Genomic DNA, 21,849 nt, shown 5'->3' with positions numbered 1-21,849 from the left:
GTGGGACCTCATGGGGATATGTGAAGGGTGGGAAGGAGCTATAGACTCATTTGGAGAAGCAAGTGAAAGAGAAAGCTTATAAAGCTTATCCAGTTGATGGTAAAGCATACTACTTACAAACTCTTTAACCTTGGGAAAGTCATTTCACTTTTCATCTGTAAAATGAGGGCAAGTTGGCCTCTAAAGCCCCTTCCAACTCTAAATGATCCTGTGATCATTTGAATTCCAGGCTGAGGATCTGACAGATTATAGAAAATAATTGTGGGTTCTGGAGAACATGATCAAATCAATATTTAAAGAAGGTTAGTTTGACGAGGAGACTACAGGATACAATGGAAAATGCCTTGGACTTTTCCACTGGGTTTGATTCCTGACTCTCCCGTGTATTACTTAGATATCCTTGGGCAAGTCACTTAACATTCCAATTTTCTTATTTCTGCAATGGGGAGGTTGGACAAGGTGACCTTTGAGGTCCTTTCTAATCCTAAATCTATAATTTTATGAGCACTATGCATAATAAATGGGAAAGGAGAAAGACTAGAATTCAGAAGACCAAGTAGGAGGCTATTGTAATAATTCAGTCATGAGTTAACATTGCCCATACTAGAATAATAGGAGTGGAAAAAGAGAGGAAGTGATAAATATCTTACATTTATATAACACTTTAAACTTTCACCAAATGTTTTCAAATCTATTATCTCCCTTCCAAGTGACATTATAAAGTTTAAAATAATGACACAGTTTTGTCATTGAAGTATATTGGGGTTAGGATTGAAAATGAAGGAGTGAAGGTAAGAGAAGACAGTCTAGTAAACGCAAAGTAGTGAGATATGTTGAGTTTGAGCCATGGAAATATTCAGCTGGTAGAAATACAGGACTGGGACTAAAGAGAAAAGAAATGGCTAAGAAATAAGTCTGGAGTAAAGTCTCTAGGAGGATGGTGGTCTGATGGACAGAAATGGGGAGGCTGGCAGAAAAGGTACTTTGGAGCTAAAAGCTCTATAGTCATGGGTGATGGGCTGCATGACTCTGAAGAGCAGGAACAATGTATTTCATAGTAATCTGTAAATTTTAAAGTGCCATACACATATAAATAAATAAATGTAAGCAATTATTGTGGAAAGGAGTGGAACATGGAGAGAAGCACAGAGGTGCTTACTGCCTTGAAGAATGTAGCTTTCTCACACTAGGCAAGGTAATTCAATAGTAAATACTTACCAAATGACTACCACGTGTAGAGTATTTTTCTAGGTACTGTGTGGAATTCCAAGAATAAGCTATTTTCCCTGTCTTCATGGAGCTTACTTTCTAGAAGGAAAGATGACATGAGTCATTTAGGTAGTTCACTAAGTAGATCACTGGGCTTGAAGTCAGGAAAATCTGAGTTCAAATCCAGCCTCTGACACTTCCTAGTTATATGACCCTGGGCAAGTCACTTAAATCTCTGTTTGCCTCAGTTTCCTCATCTATAAATGAGGATAATAATAGCACCTGACTCAGAGTTGTGGTGAGAGCCAAATGAGATATTACTTGTAAAGTGCTTATCACAGTGCCTAGCACATAGTAAACACTATATGAATAGTAGCTATTATTATTTTATTATTACGTGACTCACTACATATAGCACAAGGTACAGTATGAGATAACACATGGAAGAATGTTTTGTAAACTTTAAAATGCCAAAGAAATATCAGCGGCTATAATTAATAATGATGCAAATGTATACCGAGAGATAATAATAGCTTACATTTATATATAGTTCAAAGGTCTGAGAAAGAAAGGACCTCAGTGTCTGGTGTCTTGTCCTACCAGGTGATTTTCAAAATCTTCCTAAGACAATTCAGATGGAAGTGATTCAGTTTCCTGGCATGGCACTGGTATACGTTCAGGTTTCACAGGCATACAACGAGTTCAGCACAACGGCTCTATAGACCATCATTTTGGTAGTCAGCCTAACACCTCTTCTCTCCCACACTTTCCTTTGGAGTCTCCCACACGTTGAGCTAGTTCTGACAATGTGAACTAAACTGCCAAGCATTCAAATTCTACTGCAGAGAGTACAAATTTGATGGACTACCATGTTGTTTGAATGCAAAATATACACTTGCCGAAAAGACTATTTTATGGAGAACTCACACAGGACACGTGTCCACATGCTGATCAGAGGAAGTCATACAAGGATACTGTCACAGACTCTAAGAATTTTGGAATTGATTATGTGACATGGAAGACACTGGCACAGACCCACCCAGCATTGTGTACCCACATCAGAGAAGGTGCTGTACTCTATGAGCAAAGCAGAATTAAAGCAACTCAAAAGAAATACAAACTGGGCAAATTTAGAGAATCCTCTCCAAATGTTCACATGGACTATTTGTGCCTGACTTGTGGTAGAGCATTTCCAGCTCATATTGGTCTGATCAGCCACAGTTGGACATACTGAAACTTGATTCTGGCATAGTGATATCATTTTGATCCTCTTTGAAAACAAAGGACAACCAACCACTAGCTCAAAGGTTTGCAATGCACTGGATTTATATTATCTTATTGATCCCCTCAGCAGCCTTGTGAGGTAGGCATCCTCATTTCCCCCATTTTAAAGATTAGGAAACAGTTTAAGAGAGGCAAGTGACATTGCCCCACTGTTCTGCCCCGCTGAAGGCATTAGTAAGAGTCACTCCTTCTCCTTGGAAAAGGGTTGTGGATATGACCTGATCTCCTTGAATGTACCTGAAAGGGAATTGACCCCTCATACCTACAAGGACAAAGAAATTCCTCCTGTCTGGTAGCATGCATGCAGCATGGCTGCCAATAAACTATCAACTGAACATCGGCCCTGGCATCCCAAATAAAGGAACTGCACAGCAAATCCCCTTCCTTTGGCTTTTCTGTTTGGTATTCTCTTACAGGACTGTTTTGTGCCAATGCTTATTTCAGTTATTCCATCTGTGCTGGTGCACCTTCATGACTCTGGAAGATGGGGAGAACAAATAACTCCTACCATTTCTCCTTTCCTTGTGGCCTTCCAACCAGGGGCAGTGGTTTATAATGAAAAGTTGGTCTCTAGAAGCTTCTTCTAACTCTTATGAACTGAGGTCTTCTGGTCTGTCATTCACATGATGAGGAAGTTGCTGGTTGGCGTCTTTCCCCAGCTTACCTTGAATCAAGGATCCAATTGATATAGTAGGGTCTTGAGAAGGGCCATAGACTTGTTTTTATGGATTAGGTTTGGGAGAAGTGTATTGATCTGAAGTCCCACTGGGGCAAAGGTTTATGTTGCATGAACCCTTGTAGCCTGAACACTACTCCAGTGAAGGCCATCTGCCACTCCCTGACCCTCCACCCCAAAACCTGGACTACTGAGAGATTCCTTTGCCTGCTGGAGTCATGCATTGCCCGATTTCTGCTGCTGCACTAATGCTTTCCCCAGGGGCCTCCCCAGGAATAGCAATATGTCTTCCTCTGCAGTGGTGCCTCCCACCTCATTGTGCAGCTGTGAGCCATGTAATTCCTTGAGGCAATTGAATTGAACAGAGCTTGCACCCATCTAATATTAATAGTAGCTGTTTCCTACTCTTAGGACAACTTTTCCTTGAGTATGACCATATGATTTTTTTCCTTAACATATCCTGAGACCTCTACTTGTGTGTGTGTGTGTGTGTGTGTGTGTGTGTGTGTGAGTGACTACTGGTGAGCATTTTTCCCCTGGTTAGTTTCTTCCTTCACCCCAGGTCAGGTGACTAAAGCCCCCATGAGAAGCAATAGTGCTAGCAAAATTTGTATGACTGAATTATGGGAACCTGAGCTCTCTGACTAGCCTCTCCTTTTGCAGCAGTAGGATTCACTACCTTCCTAAGGTCTTCTCTTAGGTCTGGGACTACTAGGCTAGAAGAACCTTGGGTGCCATACTGGGAGTGCAGGCCCCACATTGTTAACCTTTAGGGGACCTGCACTTGTACACAGCCTCAGAGTTGTTCTGCTGCCCTAGGAGGTAAGCATGGTCTTTCTCATCCCAAACCTACTCTCTTTTGTCTTCTAGTTGGTCATTTAACTGCGTAGTTACATCAGTTAGGGCCACTAGGCTTAGATGACCTTTTCAAAAATGTTTCCATCACTATTTCTTCCTTTTAGATCTATTCTACCACTAAGTTGGTAGAATTAATTTATGATTTAGATGTAGCTAGGGTGGTATAATAGACAGAATGTTGGACTTGGAATCACAAAGAGCTGAGTTCAAATCCAACTTCAGACACTTCCCAGCTCTGTGATCCTAGGCAAGTCACTTAACTACCCTTAGCTCAGTTTCCTCATCATCAAATGAGGATAATAATAATTACACCTATCTCACAGAGTCGTGCCAATCAAAATGAGATAATATACAGAAAGCACTTGGCAAATTCTTACACCCATAAGTGCTAGTATTATTTATAATGCATATCCAAAAACATATTTCCTGTTAAATGTTCTTGCATGGTACTACATAGTAACTACATCCCTTTGTAATAGAGGTAGCCCAAAATATTCAGTAACCTCAAATTTTAAACTATGGATAATTTCCAATCAAGGGAGTTTCCTCTCTTATTAGAAAGATTTATTTCAAGGTGTGCTCCCCCTTTCTATTCTGTTTGTAATGAAATTTACCCATGTCTGATGTGTTGAAGAGGTCTGTGGCTGGGTCTTTAAAGCTAACTCACATAGGCCTAGAAAGGCAAGTTTCTGCTTTCACTATTACCTCTATTTTCAATACAATCAACTTTTTAACCCTTCTACAAAGGCTGGCTTAAGTAACATTAATGCCAAGATTTTTTTTCCTGCATTTTTATGTGCTACATAAAGGTATTTTCAGAGTGGGGAAAAAACTGGTGCCCTTTTTAAAGCTAGTGACAGAGTTGATGCTTCCCTGATTTTGCAGATCAATTCTTCTATTTCTATGATTGTGGTAACACTACCATCCTATTTCAGGTGGAGTCCTTCATACAGGAATTATTTCAATAAAATCGATTATTTTTTTTAACAAGTCTCCCCAATTGCAGCCCTATAATATATCCCAGACTAAATACTGCTAGATTAATGTTCCTGTTCAAAGTGATTTCTGTCCATTACCTATCATGTAAAGTCCAGACTTCTTATCTTGTTATTCAAGGTCCTAAATAAACTGGCATCAAACTATCTTTTCAGTCTTATTTGCCATTAACCAAATCTCTAGGCTAGCCAAACTTATCTACTTAATGAGCCCTTACACTTTTTTTGTGCCATTTCAAGCCTTACCTGATCTTATAAACCTCTATTGACCTTTCACCTTCTTCATAAAGCCTCCTCTGACTACTCTAGGTCATATCGTTAGTTTAAAAAAGTCTGTTTCATCTCCCTAAGTAGACCATTTTCTTTTGAGCAGAGTTCATTCTGTTGTGCTGCTCTCTCTCACAGTGCCTAGTATGGTGCTTCACACATAGGTAGCCAATAAGTGTTTACTGATTAAGAATATTCTATTTGCAACAGCCTTGATCTATCCCATGGAGAGCCTAATAATGAAAGGTGATTATGAGGAATAACAAGCTCACTGGTGACTCATGCGATAGGATTATAATTAAATCCTTTTGGTACTTTCAATAATAAATCTCCTTGAACTATTATGGGGGGCAAGAGTTACACGGAGGCCCTATTGTATATTGCTTTTGTAAGTATAAAACCATTTCCCCCAATCAATCTTGTGGATTTCTTCTCTCTGTGAAGACCTCATAGGACTGCAGTAGAGTCAGGTGATGGCTGTAACTTAAATGAGGAATCGAGAATGCCATTCCACAATGACTGTCTGACATCAGCTAAACAGAGCCTGTAGTGAGCATGACGTTGGCCTTAGAGATTATACCAAGACAATACGTAAATGGCACTCAACTTGAGGTCACAATTCCATGTTTCCTCAGATGGAAGTCCCAGGACACTGGAACAAGTTACTATTTCATAATAGGCCTTGAGACAAAGCTACAATTTGCAGGATTTTGCTAAACATTCCAGTGTCTAGCCAGGCCTGTTGAAGTAAGGACAAATTTGGAGTCAAGCCCAGTGATTCACAGTTTCGAGAGGGAGCCAGACTAAAATCAGAGACTTTGACTCAGCACCAGGTGAAATTCAGCAGTTTCTGCTGTTTTTCCTCTGTGATCTTTTGATTGACTTCAAGCTCAGATGCCAATGGCAAACACATTGGGAAAGTCACAAATTTGCTGACGCCAGACTGCACAATCCTAGATTCTGAGCTCGATTTCTTTTCATTAAATTGTGATTTATGTCCCTCCTGTATTCTTTTACCTTTTTAGTGAAGAAAGAATTGGAGGAGTGGGGAAGGAGGAGCATAAGGAGAGAGGGGCACGGAAGGGAATTTACTTATTTTAAAGGTGCAGTGCATAAAATAAGAGGCATTAAGGAGACGTGGGTAAGAGATTATTTACTACTCAAACCCTATTAAAACCCATTTTAGTAGGAGCAATCTTTACAACCAGCACTCTGAGCTCCCTGAAGGAATATATATATACAGTGTCACAATTCCCTACTAGTGGAACCTTGTAAATTTCCAACAGAGACCTGGAGCAAACACTGGTAAATGCTAAGTGCTTTTTGCTTTTAGCACTGTTATTTATTTCTGAGTAACATTCTAAACAACTTTTGAATGTGAAAATTGGGTAGCTCTAACCATTGGTGAGGGTTATTTTTTTTTCCTCCCCAAGGATTGTATTTTATATATCATGTATGACTCAAGGAGAAAAAAAATAGCAACTTGTTTGCATCCTTCAATGTCCCATTCTGAGTGATTTGTTTGTTGGTTTGACTCTATACAATAGAGAAACATAAAATGCTATTACTGTATTCATATTAAAAGCATAATAAATAAAAGCAGCCATGGGAAACTTTGAAGGAGTCATTTTGATTTAAAAATGGAAATCAACATCAGTTTATTTTCCCTCTCTTTAGCAAAAAGCTACTTTAATGATGGTTGTTTCAGCAAACCCATTTTTGTCTGTGTGTGTATGTGTGTGAGAGAGGGGGAGAGAGAGGGAGAGGGAGAGGGAGAGAGGAAGGGAGGGAGAGGGAGAGAGGAAGGGAGGGAGAGGGATGAGGGAGAGCGATGAGGGAGAGGGATGAGGGATGAGGGATGAGGGAGAGGGAGAGGCAGAGGGAGAGGGAGAGGGAGAGGGAGAAAGGAGAGGGAGTTTAGTTGCAGGTCTTAGGCTTCACGCTATTCCTCACAGATTTCTTCTTAGTATTTGTGAGTTTTCCTTGCTTTATTTCAGGGTTGGTCTTAATGTCAAAGTAGAGAAAAGAATCTTTATGGTGCTGAATTTGGCTTTCCATGCCAACTATGATGTTGGAGGCTCTTACCATATGTTGTTACATATGGGTCCTTGTCTGACCTTGTGGTATATGCAAATCTACAGAATAAGGAGCCATGTTATAACAGTGCTTTATTATGGTTCAAAAACAGGCCTCAGTGTTAAAATGGAAGGATGTAGCACCCTAGTCATTTCAGACAGAAATGTACCTTTCTCTGAATTATCCTAACAATCACCTGAATTCTCAATTTTCTCCTGGTGGCTGAGTCCTGGACAGAGAGAACTCTTTGGCAGGTTTTAAGTTCACTTAATAATCTAGGGATAGGGGTTGAAAACAAAAATATGTTCTTTTGGGTGTATAAAGGGTAATTTGACCCACGTAAAACATGAGTAGAAAGGTTCCTTGGAAAGAATGAACAGATTCTTTTAGATCCCCATATTGTGCTCTCCCACAACATTTTAATGCTTTAATTGCAAATGAATCAAATGTGAGGATTATACTTAAGAACATACTGAGTCAGACCTGTGATCCATGCAGATTAATATAAGTCCAGCCAGGGTTTCTGCTGCTGACAGTACTGCTCAAGGACATTTTGTGGGAAAGCATTGTAGATAGTGTTGATCTCAGAAAGTATTATTGTCTGCCTTCTTAATGCTCTAGCTTCCCTGAAAAAACAATGACTGAAGGAGCAATAACAAATTTGTGTCAACCATTCTTGTTCTGATTTATATCTTTAGCCTATACATCATCTTAGGGACAACGAACTCTGAATGCATTTTTTAAAAAATGTATGGATAAGGCAGTTATAGGGTGGAAAGAAGAGAAATAGTGGACAATAAAAACCTTGAGTTTGATCAAGTTGAAAGGATTTGAAAAATAATTTAATGCCTAGCAAATGTTGAAGAATTGAAGTGAACCCTTACTGGATGTAAGCAGCATCACTTCCATCAGACCTTCTAGACAGGTGCCTGTTTTTCTCTGTTTGCTAGTGCACAGCTCAGGCTACCTACCCTCAGAGCTGAAGGTGCAGTGCTGTCTAAAACATGTTGTGTAGCCCTTTAAGTGAATGTGAGCCAAAGAGCAATGGCAAAGTCTGATTCCAATTTACTAAGTGGTTGCAGGTAATACATTATGGGATGGGGTTTTTCTACTTCTTCAGTAATTAATTCAGCTCAAGGTAAACCTTAGGTGAGAATTCAAAAACTAGCACTATCTATAAAAATAATCTAAAGCAAGACCCAATCTTGAAAAGTCAAACTATTAAAAATCCAAATTCACAAAAAGAAAAAAATATATTACAAAATTATACTTCACTTTAGAAAATATTCCTTTAAAAAGTGAGTACTTGGATTTTATTTTGAATGTGAGTTGACTTAGAAAACTTCAGTTGGAAGGCAACTTTTCAGCAATGAATCTATTGAATTGCGTGACTCAAGTGTATTTCCAAGGTCTTTTATCCAGGTGTGGGGAATCTGTGGCCTCAAGGCCATGTGGCCCTCTAGATCCTCAGGTGTGGCCCTTTAATCCAAACTTCACAGAAAAAACAATTCATATTGTTTCTAATCTGGCAGCTATAAATGGATCAGTAGGGTGTTGGGACTGGATATGTAGGTATGTGTGTGTAAACACACATGTCTACATTGATGTTTTATATATCTATATATATATATATATATACCTATGAACATAATACATAACTAGTTTGTATGTATCTTTATGTTCAAATCACCAGGATTGATTTCTTTACATTTAACAATTTGTTGACATAGTCAAGAGACACTTTATGGAGACATTCTCAGTTTATAAGCTTAGCCTAAGACTTCATTTCTTATGGAAGCTCATCAGATTCATTTTAGACAGTGTAGATTAGCGTGAAAAGCTGGGTTTGAGTTTTGTCTTTACTACTTTTAAATGAATGTAAGCCTTAGAACAATGGAATACATTTCTTAGGTTCAGTTCCCTTGTATGTAAAATTGAAGTAGTAGGGCCTGCCTCACCAAATTGTTTTGAAGATCACTTGGGAGATCAGAAACAGCCTTGGATTTGGAGTCAGAGAATCTATGTTGAAATTCTAGTCCTGCCACTTCCCACTTATGTAGCCACAGGCAAGTGACTTAACCTTTCTAGGTCTCAATTCATAAGCCCAGAGTAATAGGATTATAAGATTCTGAGCCTGAATGAATCTCAGAGAGCATCCAGGTTACCTCACTCATCAGGAAAATGAGGTTCGAAAGAGAATGGAGTTGTTCGACATCACGTGGAGTTGGTATTCAAATTGATCGCCCTTGACTCCAAATTTAGCTGTGTCTACTGTGCAGCAGGTACTGTTCAGATGTAATTCTTTCATCTGTAAAATGAATAAACTGACTTAGAGGATCTCCAAAGCCTCTTCCAGCTATAAATCTCAGAACCTAATGTGTATGAAAATACTTTTTAACTAAAAACTACAACAGGAATGAAAACCAATGACAAAGAATATTTATGAATCCTGAAGCCTTGCTCTATTGTTTCATTGTTATGTCAAGTTGACCCTGGGTTCTTAAGTCAGAGCCTAAGTTCTAATGGATTCTACCAAACTAGAAAGGTTTTGAGCACGGCCCCTATAATGGATTTTGTGTTTATTTTCTTTCCGCCATCATCTCTGTCTTTTAGTATTGGTATCATCCCTTAAGGATCAGTTCATATACCATTTCCTCTATGACGTTTTCCCTGACACTCCCTCCCCCAATAGAGCAAAGTACCTTTATTTTTCCTTTCCTACCTTTACTTCTTCTCCTGTATTATACTTACTTGTGTTCAAGTTGTATGACCATATAAGAATGTGTAGGAGGAGTGATTAGGGGCTGCTTTGTGTTTATATTCATGTCTCCAGTGCCTAGCTCAGTGTCTTGAATATTGTAGATGCTTGATACTTATTTCTTGAACTGACCTAATTAAAATTGAGTTCAAAACAGATTTTACTCAAGAAAAAGGTACACCAGTAAGCCATGATTTTTTCAAAGGATATTGCAATAGGTGCTATTGGTGAGGGAATTACGATACTAAGAAAGAAGAATTTGGAAAATTATATTTTAGTGACAGATGTCTTATACCCAAAGTAACAATTATCCTTAGGAAATCAAAGAATATGCCCCCAAAATCTGGAGGACACAATATGATTTAGTTCAGTGCCTTGCACATAGTAGATATGAGGCTTAATAAATGTTTGTTGAATTTATTGAGTATCCAATGTGTGCCAGGCATTATGAAAAATTTTGCTATGTGAAGATAACAATGAAACCTGGCTGCATGACCAAGACAGTGGAAAGCTAGACACTTCTTCCCCCCTCCCCCACCTAATCCTCATGACCTCTGAAAGATCTTCAAAATCAGAATTATGCACAAGAGATAAAGCAATGTTGGCTATATCCATGTCTTAAGACACCAGGAACCCTAATGAGGTCAAACAAACAAACCCAAACAAATAAACAAAAAAACCCTCATGAGCTAACAGCGGAGAAGGTTAATTCTTACTGCCTATTAACATTCACTCATTCTCCTGCACTGGCTACCACATACTGGCAGGACTATGTTAAACAACCTACAGACTTGTAATAATTCAACTGTGTCCCTTTTTCTCCTCATTCCCCCAGTGTTAAGGCAAGTCAAAAAGGTAGAAATTTGTTCTGGCTAGGACTGTATCATTCCGTTGCAACAGTACTGTTCTATTGAGCTGAAGAACTGGAAACTGGGGATACGGAGTGCAGCAAGTGTGGCATTGCACAAGGCTTGCAGGAAAAGGGACTGGTATTAAGCTGGGCCTAGTTCTGTCTCCCCAGAAATCAGAGCAGAGACCAGAGGCTGAAGAAACATAAAATGCCCAGAGTGGGAGGAATCTGAGATAGTTTTGAAATCTAATCCCAAGAGAAACTGAAATCAAAGAGGAAGGAGTCAAAGAATAAGGGGATTTCTTTAAAAAAAAGACAACTTTGTAAAAATTTCAGGTAGAAAGACCCTCAATTAAAGCCCTTGAACATAACCAAATAAAACAAGAGGGAAGATATTAAAAATGAAAGAGAATATGGCCTCCAGATCAGTTTAGCAAGTCCAGATATCTATGAACAATACTGCAAGAGAAAGGAAAATGAAGCAATTCCTGATGAGGAAGAGGACGTTGTGGATTCCAAGAGAGCATGGAACTAAAGCAAGATGTTCCCAAATGGTTTAAAACATGAATAAGAACTGTGAAAGCATAATTTATGACTTTTAGAGCAGAAATTAGTAAATGCTACAAATGAGGACTTAATTTACTGTTTTGTTGACTGTCTAGACTTACGAAAGTGATGGGAAAATGTTAATGATGTAAATTAAACATAAAAATGTGACACGTGTACATTTTTTTTCCCTCTGAGTCAGTTGCTACATATTTATCAGCTCACTTCTGAAACCAACTATTTAGTGCTCTATGGTTCTGTGCTATCAATTCTGGGTACTCCCTCCACAAGTGCAGACTACCACCTGGCCATACTTGCTCATCCTATGCTATCATGATCCATGTTCCTTTAAACACCTACATGCTAATATGATACACACTAACTGATTATTCTTAGGCATTATTTTTATATTGAAAGCTTTCAAGTCAGTAGTATTTTTCCTCCCATTACTAATAAATAAGAACATTATTATACAAGCTGCATTATGACATAGGCATCACAAGTTGAAGATGTCCTACCCCCAGACTGTCCTATCAGCAACAAAAACAATAGCTAACACTTATATAGTTCTTTGAGTTTTGTAAAATGCTTTACATAATTTATATAATTTGATCCACATGACAAACCTCAGCTGAAGGGTGATGTGAGGGACACTGAAATTCCCACCATGAAATAATTAGTAGGTTAGACAACAGAAGTAGGAAGATAAAGGGTTCCAATTAAAATCCACATAATTGCTGAGAGAAAGGAAGATCACTGGATGTTAGCACAGATTAGTTGATATTGTAGATCATCAATAGATTAACGTGAATGAAAGAAAGTTTCAGGTAGGTGGAAATGGGATTGGTGCTAGTAAGCATAAGATTAGGAGTGGAAGCTCATGGTGTCAACAGCTTAAGACCATGGAATGAGAAACTGGCAGGAGAGTACTTCCATTTAGTCTTGTCTAAAGCCTACCCTTAATGAGAGTTTGCTGGAACCACATCAAAAATTGGGGTCAGAATGGTTGAATTAAAAGTCAGTCCCTGGACTCAACCTAAGCATATTATATTTATCTATTTTTGAAGGAAGAGGTCTGATATTTAAAGATATCTATCAGAGCCTAAGATTGTAACTAGGAATTTCATATCGGGGTCAAATTCAGTCAGTGTTGAGAGAAGGTGCTACCATCCCTGCAGATCCTGGCTATGCTTTGGGTTTCTAGGGCTGTAGGAGTAATATCTGCCACATAGACTGGATACATTTTTTTCCTTAAAAAGAAAGAAAAGTGTGCCTGAGACTTGAGTGATCCAAGAGATCAGGGCTTGAGCTATCAAAGAGACTTTCTGGTCATCTAGGATATAAAAACCTTAGCCCACAAGAAGTCAGTGTAGTTGGCCCTCAGTTTTTATGGATTTATTACTACCCTGTGAATCACATCCATTTGATCCCAAATACCTAGTGATTAGATGTTTTCTTTTGGAGAGAAACAATGGGTAGGACTTCATCTTCCTGAATCCCTCTGTATCCCTGCTCAATATCCTGTATATGATACTGTTAAATATGCTTTTGTTAAGTGCTAGATGGCATACGAATGGCTTATTTTCTTCTAATCCTTAGCCTGAGTCACCAGGCCTGTATGAGTTGGGCTTGACGCACAATACCAGATCAGTTGGCACATGGATAGTTCATCTTGGTTGATGAACAATGGGGGTATGGCAATGGGGGAAGCTGGCTCTGGGAGGGATATGATGAGGAAAGTATGCTGGGGGCAGGGGGTGGCCCGATGCAGCATAAGATGGTAGTACCTTGATTCCTCCCCCAGGGTGCTGACATGTGATGGGAAGAGGTGTTGTTTCTTAACCTGTGTTCTGGGGAAGGAGGCATGCTGCTTCCTCTACTATTTAGCTTCCTTAGGGCAAAGTCCCAGTGGACCAGACTAGGTTATAGTTCTCCTAATTATCAGATGACACTGACTTAAATTCCACACATTCAAGTGGCTGTGTAAGTTTTGTTCTCCTCTGCTCCCAAGCATTTTTACAAAGGTCTTTCATCAACAGGAAATAGATACATCTTTTATAAACCAAGATCACAAAATATGAAAATTACCTTATTTTCTCTTCTTTGTCATCATTTCCTTCTAGTTGAAATTTTTTGTGATTATTGCAGTCCCATCATTGTGCCTGCACCAAGTATGGTATACAGTGAGTCATTTCCTACCATGCTGGCATCGGCACCAACAATGCAAAGCAAATATTTCATCCAGGTCCAGGGACCTCAGCTCAAGAGGTAACATTTCACTGAGAAAAATCATTCACCAGCCTTGACATGAGACCTCAGAGCAACCGTTATTTGTGCCTCATACACCAGAGAGCAATGTGTCTATCTGAACATTTAACTATGTTTTCCCTGTGTTGGTCCAGGCTTTGGAGTCTATTAATCATTAACCAGATCTCTCTGTTCAGAGACCCAGCCCCAGATGCTTTGAAATGCCCAGAAAGGAAATACTTGGTCACTCTATAAGAAGACCTAGGTTCAAGTCTTGGCTTGCTAAATGCTAGAGAGAGTTGGTGCCATTGGATAAATTACTTATTTTATTTTATTTTTTTGCATCTCAATTTTCTCATCTGTAAAATAGGAATAATCTTAAATTACCTTCCATGACTCTCATGAGAACAAAGCATATATAAAATAGTTTGTACAAATATAAACTGGACTTCATATTAAAGAGTAAGTCAAGAAATCAAAGGATCTGGAAGAGGTCTCACCTCTAGTCCATCTCTCCCACCTCCATTTTACAGATAAAAAAACTTTTATTTTTTAATAATAATAATTCAAATTTGTAGAGAGGTAATGTCTTTCAATCAATAGAGAGTTGTATTTGAGTCAGAAAGACCTGAGTTCAAGTTCTGCTTTTGATATATGCAGGCTGTATGAATGTGGACAGGTTGCTTAACCTGTAGATGCTAAGTTGCAGAAAAGAAATTTTTTCCACATGACTTCCCTGTATCAGTGAAATCAAAGCTATGAAACATCAACTCCTACCCCTGATATTTAGCAAGGCTCACTAAATACCTTATATAACTTAGATCATTTGCACTACGGATGTGATTGTCCTCATTTGATGGAGAACCTGAGGTTGAAAGAGATTAAGTCAACTTTCTCAAGGCTACCCAGCTAGTGCCTGGAGCAGGTTTTGAACCCTGGGTTTTAAGTGTAGCACACTACCCATTATGCTATGCTGCCTACTAAATCCTTGAGAGTTTAAGAAGTGTTGAGTGTACTGTATGGAACTTAGTGCTATGATGATGATGATGGTGATGGTAATTAGCATTTATTTAACACCTACTATATGCCATGCACTGTGCTAAGTGCTTTATAAATGTCTGGTTTGATCCTCACACACACACACACACACACGCACACGGTGCAGAATGTCTCAGAATCAGAGAGTTGGAAGGGGGCTTCAAGACCATCCATGTCAAGCATAGCTGACCTTAAACCCTCTCTATAGCATCACTGGCAAGTTGTCATGCAACCGGGCTTGAAGATCTCCAGGAGTAGGCAACTCATTATATACTCTTTCAGACTATTCTACTTTTGGATAGCTCAAATTGTTTTGATTTTGTTTCTTACAGTAACAAAAATCTTCCTTTTTGCAACCTATTGTTCTGTGTTCTTCCCCAAAAGATGAAATGGAAGAAATCTAATTCATCTTCCAAATGATAACCATTCATCCTGTTGTACAGAATGCCAGACTTAGTTATTCTGAAATCTCAATTAAAATGCCCTTTCCTGCATTGTTCCCTGTGTTATTTTCCCTTTCTCTTTGGGTACATTTCACCCTGGGGGCCAGATCTTTGAGTAGGATGAAACAGGTGGCAAGGTCCACAGAAAAATGAGCCTTAATAAGAACAGTGAAGAGCACTTTCCTTCAAAGATCCCCTTAAAAACATTCTCTCCAGGTCAAAATGACCCTAATATATTCAACTGATCTTTCTATGACATAGTCTCCATGTCCCCCTCTGGACTTGTGCAAGTCTGTGAAACGTCTTTCCTAAAATTCATGTGCAGAAGTAAATATTCCAGATGTCACTGGAGTAGAGGGCAGAACCTTACACACTTGCTTCTCAGCCTTTCTTATGAGGTAGGGGATCATAGAATCATAGAGAGAGAGGTAGAAGCAGCCTTGGAGGATGTCTAATTCAACTTCTTCCTTTGACGAATGAAGAAAAAGAAGCCCAAAGAAGTTGTGAATTGCTAAAGGTCATATAGATATTGATCAGAGACAGAATTTGAACCTCAAGAGTCTAGTAGTCTTTCTGCTGTGCTGGGGTGACAAAGAGCCAGAAAAGCTCTTAACAATGCTCCTTAAAAAAAATAAATTCACAGTGGAGGGAAAACGTCATCCAATGTAAGGTCACTGAAGCTAAAGATGACTTACAGGCAGAATTAAGAAAATAAATCTTTCAAAACCAAATGAGGAAATGAAATTTCAAGGCAGAGCAATTTTGGTGACAAAACACAAGTTCGAATCTGTATTTTTTCAATCCTTTTAAGAACCTTGTTTGTTAGAAGGGACAAGATCTCTTATCAGAGACAAATAGCTGTTTTTTATCATATGCTAGTTGAAACAGCCCTTTCGTATCTGGCAGAGGATCATTGGAATTGTAAACATGCTCTCTCCCAATGTGCTGAAATACAAATCTTGCTGCTGTGACCCCAGCCCTGACACACAGCTAAGTCAAACAGTTATGCAGAGCTAGGCTCAGCATTCTCTCCCTGGGCTAGGGATAGGGGCCTGAATGCAATCCTAAAGCTTAGTGATGAAAGAAAGGGAGCCAGTCTCCTTCATGAGGCAGGCCTGCTCTTTAGTCATCACACAGGAGATAAGGATTGGTTTTCTTGTCTTTATTCCCTCTGCTCTCTGCTTCCTTCTTCTTCATCACTGACCAGGCCAAGAAATCAATACTAGCTCTGTGTGAGCAGATTTTGGCAGAATTACTCCCTGTGAGACAATATTTGCCTTGCTGACATTAGCTATTACATGGAGATTGTTAAATATTTGCTAAATGCCCCTCACTCTTTTCCCAAAGCTGTCACTGATTCATTATCTGCTTTAAAGGGGACCATATACACTCAATCTGGTTTTGGTGTGATTCCTTCTGCAATAAGAATAGTCTTAAATAGAGGGAATTGTTCTGTGAGCTTTGGTAACACTGGCAAGCAGCGTCCTGATCACAGGACTAGGCCCTGGGCCAAAGGGTAATGTAGATTATGTTTTAGTGATAGTATAATGTACTTCAAAGAGTCTTAGAAGTCTGAAGAGCTGAATTCTAATCCTGATCCCGTTGCTAAAGAAATATGTGACCCTAGAGAGATCATTTACCATTTTTGGACTTCATTTGTAAAATGAGGTGTTTGAAATAGCCATCTCTTTCAGCTCTAAAATTCTATGAAAAGAATAATGTAGAAATTTGCCTTCTGTATCTTTCCATCCTAGTTTTTGATATCCTTTTCTTACCACCCAATTATTTCTTGTGCCCCAATTCCCATATCTTCCAGGTATTAATTGTCCGTATGTTACTTGGCTTTTCAGGACCACCCACTTCAGTGCCTCATCCAGGTCAGGTAGTGCCTCATGATCTGGACTTTCCTGTCCCTAGTCCCTTCCTTAAGATTAATTTATTAATATTTAAATTTTTTAGTATTTTTATTTTAGTTACCCAGGAACCCTGAGGGTCTTCTCTTCCCAGTTAGATTTTTTTTATTAAAGGGGCCATCTCTTGAGCAACTACTTAAAGAAGCTTATTCATTGAATGTGTGTATGTCACTCAAAGTGAGAATGTTATAGGACCTTAGGCTGAAAGGGGTAGGGTCTCACATTGCATCCTGGGTCATCTCCAGCCATTTTGATGAATATCAGGCCACTGTATCCAGAGGACTCAGGAGAAGAAAGTGAGGTTGATGACCTTGCACAGCCCTTTCTCCCTCAAATCAAAGTCAACTGCAGGTCATGTCATCATCTTGATGTCATGGTCCTCTTCGAGAATGAAGGACAAACACAACAACACAACCTTAAGATCACTAGAAATGACAGAACCAAAATGACTAATAATGATTTCATACCCAAGATATGAAAGGTGATAGTGAGAGATTATCTATTTGCCCCCACTGAATTCAAATCATTTGACCCAGGTGAATTCTGTTCAGGTCCTGAAAGAAGTGGCAGATGTGATAGCTGAGCCACTGTTAGTGATATATGAAAGACTGTGGAAAATGGCAACAAGCAGCATGCCCTGGGGAAGGGCAAAAATTTCAATGAAAAAAAAAGGAAAACTATAATCCAGTGAGTTTTGATTTCAATTCTTAGGAAAATTCTAGAAGAGATTGTTAGACAGATGGTTGGTGAATGTATATGTGTTAGTACTTCGTTGCCAAAGACCATGCAATCAGAGAAATGACACGACTTGCACTTGACTTTGTTTTGAGTGAGGGAGGGTTATGCAGGTCACCAGCCTCACTTCTCCTCCAGAACCATCTGAATCCAGTGACCAGATATTCAACAGGATTTCTGAAGATGACCCAGGATGAGGCAATTGGGGTTAAGTGACTTGCCCAAGGTCACACAGCTAGTGAGGGTCAAGTGTCTGAGGTGAGATATGAACTCAGGTCCTCCTGACTCCTGCACTGGTGCTCTAACCACTGCACCACCTAGCTTCCCTCTGGCTGGTGAATATCTAGGAAGGGAAGTAGTGATTACAAAGAACTAGTATGACTTCATAAAGATCAAGCCATGCCAGCCTGGCCTCATTTTCTTTTTTGACAGAGTAACTAACCTAATAGATAAAGATAGTGCCATAGATATAGTTTGCCTAGATTTTAGCAAAGCTTTTGATAAAGTATTTCATATTACCTTGTGGAGATTAAATGATATAGTCAACATGTGTTCCTAACTGACTGAATATTTGGACTCAAAGAGTATGTAAATTGTTCCACTTCACCATGGCAGGAGGCCTCCAGGGAAGTACTGCAGGGATTTGTGCTTGGCCCTGTGCCGTTTAACATTTCTATCAATGGCCTGGAGAAAGTCATAGATGGTGGTCTAAGCAAATTTGTAAACGGCACAAACATGGGAACGATAGCAAACAAATGAAATGAAGCATAGTTAGGACCCAAAAGGAGGTGGTCTGTCACTAGACATTGGAATGACTGTAACAAAATGAAATTCAATAGGGACAAATGTTAAGGCTTGCACTTGGATAAAAAAAAAATCACTTCTGAAAAAGCTCTGAGGCCAAGAAAGATAATGAGATCTTGAGCCACATTAAGAGTTGGTATAGCTTCCAGAAATAGGGAAGTCATGGTTCCACTCTACTTGCTTGACTTTCACCAGATTTGACCTGGAGTTCTATGGGTGACTCTGGGGACCATGGTTTAAGTAGGACAAGATAAGATAGAAGGTGTCAGGAGGAGGAAAAACAGGAGGGTGAGAGACCTTGAGTCCTTGTCAGGTGATGATAATATGAAGGAAATGGGATTGTTTAGTTTGGAGAAAAGAAGACTTCAGGAGGATATGATAGCTATCTTTAAGTATTGGGAATACTGTCATTAGGATGAGGGATTAGACTTGTTCTCTTTGGCCCAGAGGGCAGAATCAGGAAAAATGGGTACAAATTGTAGAGAAGCAAATTTAGGTTTGATGGGAAGAAGAGGATCCCCAATAGTCAGGGTTGTCCAGAGGTGGAGTGGGTTGCTTCAAGAAGTTTTGGGGTTCCCTCTCCTCAAATGTCATTAAGCAAATAGTGGATGATCATTTGTTGAGTGTGTTCTTGTGAGGACTCATGTATACAAATTGGACTAGATGATTGCTGGGTTCACTTCCATATGTCAAATTCTGTTATGCTTTGAATATATTCTATTCTCTCAGAGATCTGTGCTTTGCTGCAAGAGGGTATGTGCTAATTGGTTAACTGAATAAACAAATTCTTATTTCCCCTCTTGGTAACTTGATGGTTTAAACCTGTCAAAATGAAGGTTTCTCCATCAGATAACTAAGCAATGACAATGAAAATTTCAGGTACCGTATTGAGTAAAAGAGAGATATATACCTTCATTCAGTCGGCCTTTGAATCCTACCTCATACCATCTACTTATTTTATTTCTACATATAACCATTTCTCTGTACCTGGTAATTTTTCAAGTCTCCTTCAAACAGCATACACTTCTCCAATTATACCCTGTACCCTATAGCAAAGAGTTTTCCTATTCCCATGAGGGAATAGGATAGATTCAAAGAATTTAACAGAATTTGAGATTTGGAAGTGACCTCAATAGCTGTCTAGCTCAACCTAGATCCACAAGGAATCCCCAGTAGAACACACCCAACAAGTGATCATCTACTATCTCTTTACTCCATGGCCATTCTTCCGTTGAGGTAGAAGTATGGGGTAGACACAATAGTGTCAAACTCAAATAGAAGTGGGGGCCCCTGACCTGTGCAGAAGGATCCTTACAGGCCACATGTTGACTTAGTTTAAAATGTAGTATTATTTATGTTTCGTTGCATTTTCATTTATTTTCTTAAAAGTTTCCCAATTGCATTTTAATCTGGTTCAGGTCACACTTGGTCATGTTGTGGGACACATGTGGTCTTTGATACCCCTAGTTTCATGAAAAGAACCCTGGATGGAGATTCAGGGTACCTGGCTTAAAATTCTTCCACTGCCACTTATAAGCTGTGACCGTAAGTAAATCGCTTCACCTCTGTGACCCTCAGCCTCATCGTCTACTAAATGAGAGGGTGAACTCGATTAGGATTAAAATCTCTTAAAGCCTTTCATTTCTACTGAATCCTAGCCACAGTCTCATGTCTGGATCCTCCTTCTACTCAGGGATTCTTCTGTTGTTGATGGCTATGTGGTCATAGCGGCTTGTGGGGGGGGCCCTCTGTGGGGGCAACAAGCTCACTCTAGGCAATTCCTGCTGCACAGATAAAATTTCATTAGAACAAGTTTCATTATAACTGAATTTTACTTTAACAAAAGTTACCTCACTTTTTAGTAATGGTAATAACCTTATATCTCCATTCTGGTATTCTGGTAGTTGCTAATGATCTTTTACAGTAAAAATACTGCTCCAATGTGTTTTGTTTTGTTGCCTGTCAGAGTCAGAGCAAGGCTAGGAAGAGACTGTTTTCATGTCTTCCATAGCCAGCTTTTCTCCTTTTTCCCCTGCCAGCCCTGCTAACTTCAGTGACTGTAATAAGACTCAGGCCTGGGAGATGTTGGGTGTCATGATTTTGACCAGCCTCTCCTGCTGACCACAAGATCCAGTCCTGACTATCACCAAATACTTCCTCCAGATGATCTATAAATCACATTATTAGCCTCTAGTGGCTTAGCTCAAAAACATCTGAAGTGTTAAAATGTCTTTTTTTTTTTTTTACCCTACCTGGGATACAGATTTGGGGATATGAGGACTTTTTCATTAACAAGGTTAACAGATATTAGTTTACAGATATTAGAGGGGATAAAACATAGGACATGGAAGATTGACTTTTTAGACATGGAATTAAAGACCTGAATTTAAATTTTATCTCTAGCTACTTATTTCCTGTGTGACCTTGAATAAACTACTTACATTTTTGGACTTCAATTTTATCATCAATGAAATGAGAGAATTGAGTTAGATAATGTTGAATGTTCCTAACAATACTAACATTCAATGATTCTGTTTCATTTAGGGGAAGTTCAGTGTGACGGCAGCAGTAGGAAGGAATCAAGCCACTGAGGACATATCTAGGATTATAGGATACCTCGGGTGAGTGCTGAGGATAGGAAGATGCCAAAGGAAGAAGGAGAAGACCTTAAAAAAAGCTTTATTTACTTCTGGATTTTTTGGGGGGTCTTGGACTGTTGACTGCCACTTCCTAAAATTGCTGCCATGTTTCACCTCTGTACTTACCAAGTCAGGTGACCTTTATCCTGGCAGTCAATAGAGAATTTCCAATGAAACTGGTCATATCTATGTTCCTTTGTCCATTCCAATCTAAGACAATCTGAAATAAAATATTATAATCTCAATCAAAAGGCATATATCAATGAACTTGTCTGGTTCCATTATTACCACCATCTTTGATTTAGGGCTTTGTCATTCAGATAGGAGGTGTCATCCTTGGAATAAAATATATCTTTTCAAAAGAGAAGACAATTCATATGCTCTGAGGCAAAGTATGTCCATATCTGTGAAACTAATATGTACTATGTAATTTTTTATTCTTCCACCAAGCTTCTTCCTCAATATTTCATTAAGATTTTTCACTAAAATTTCTAGTACTTTAAGACTTATA

General features: G+C 39.1%; 1 protein-coding gene across 1 annotated transcript in view; it reads left to right on the top strand.

Moving 5' to 3' along the window:
* MED10 (mediator complex subunit 10) overlaps positions 1-21,595 on the top strand; it is a 129,465-nt gene extending 107,870 nt beyond the window's left edge. Inside the window, exon 5 of the mRNA XM_072605388.1 lies at positions 21,244-21,595. The gene's annotated coding sequence lies outside the window, so the exon portion shown is untranslated. The remainder of the gene's footprint in view (positions 1-21,243) is intronic.
* Positions 21,596-21,849: the final 254 nt, after the last annotated feature.

Source organism: Notamacropus eugenii, chromosome 4 (genome assembly GCF_028372415.1).
Source record: "Notamacropus eugenii isolate mMacEug1 chromosome 4, mMacEug1.pri_v2, whole genome shotgun sequence".
NCBI lineage: Eukaryota > Metazoa > Chordata > Mammalia > Diprotodontia > Macropodidae > Notamacropus > Notamacropus eugenii.
The sequence above is the reverse complement of the archived record's forward strand: the minus strand, read 5'-3'. Positions and strand labels throughout refer to the sequence as shown.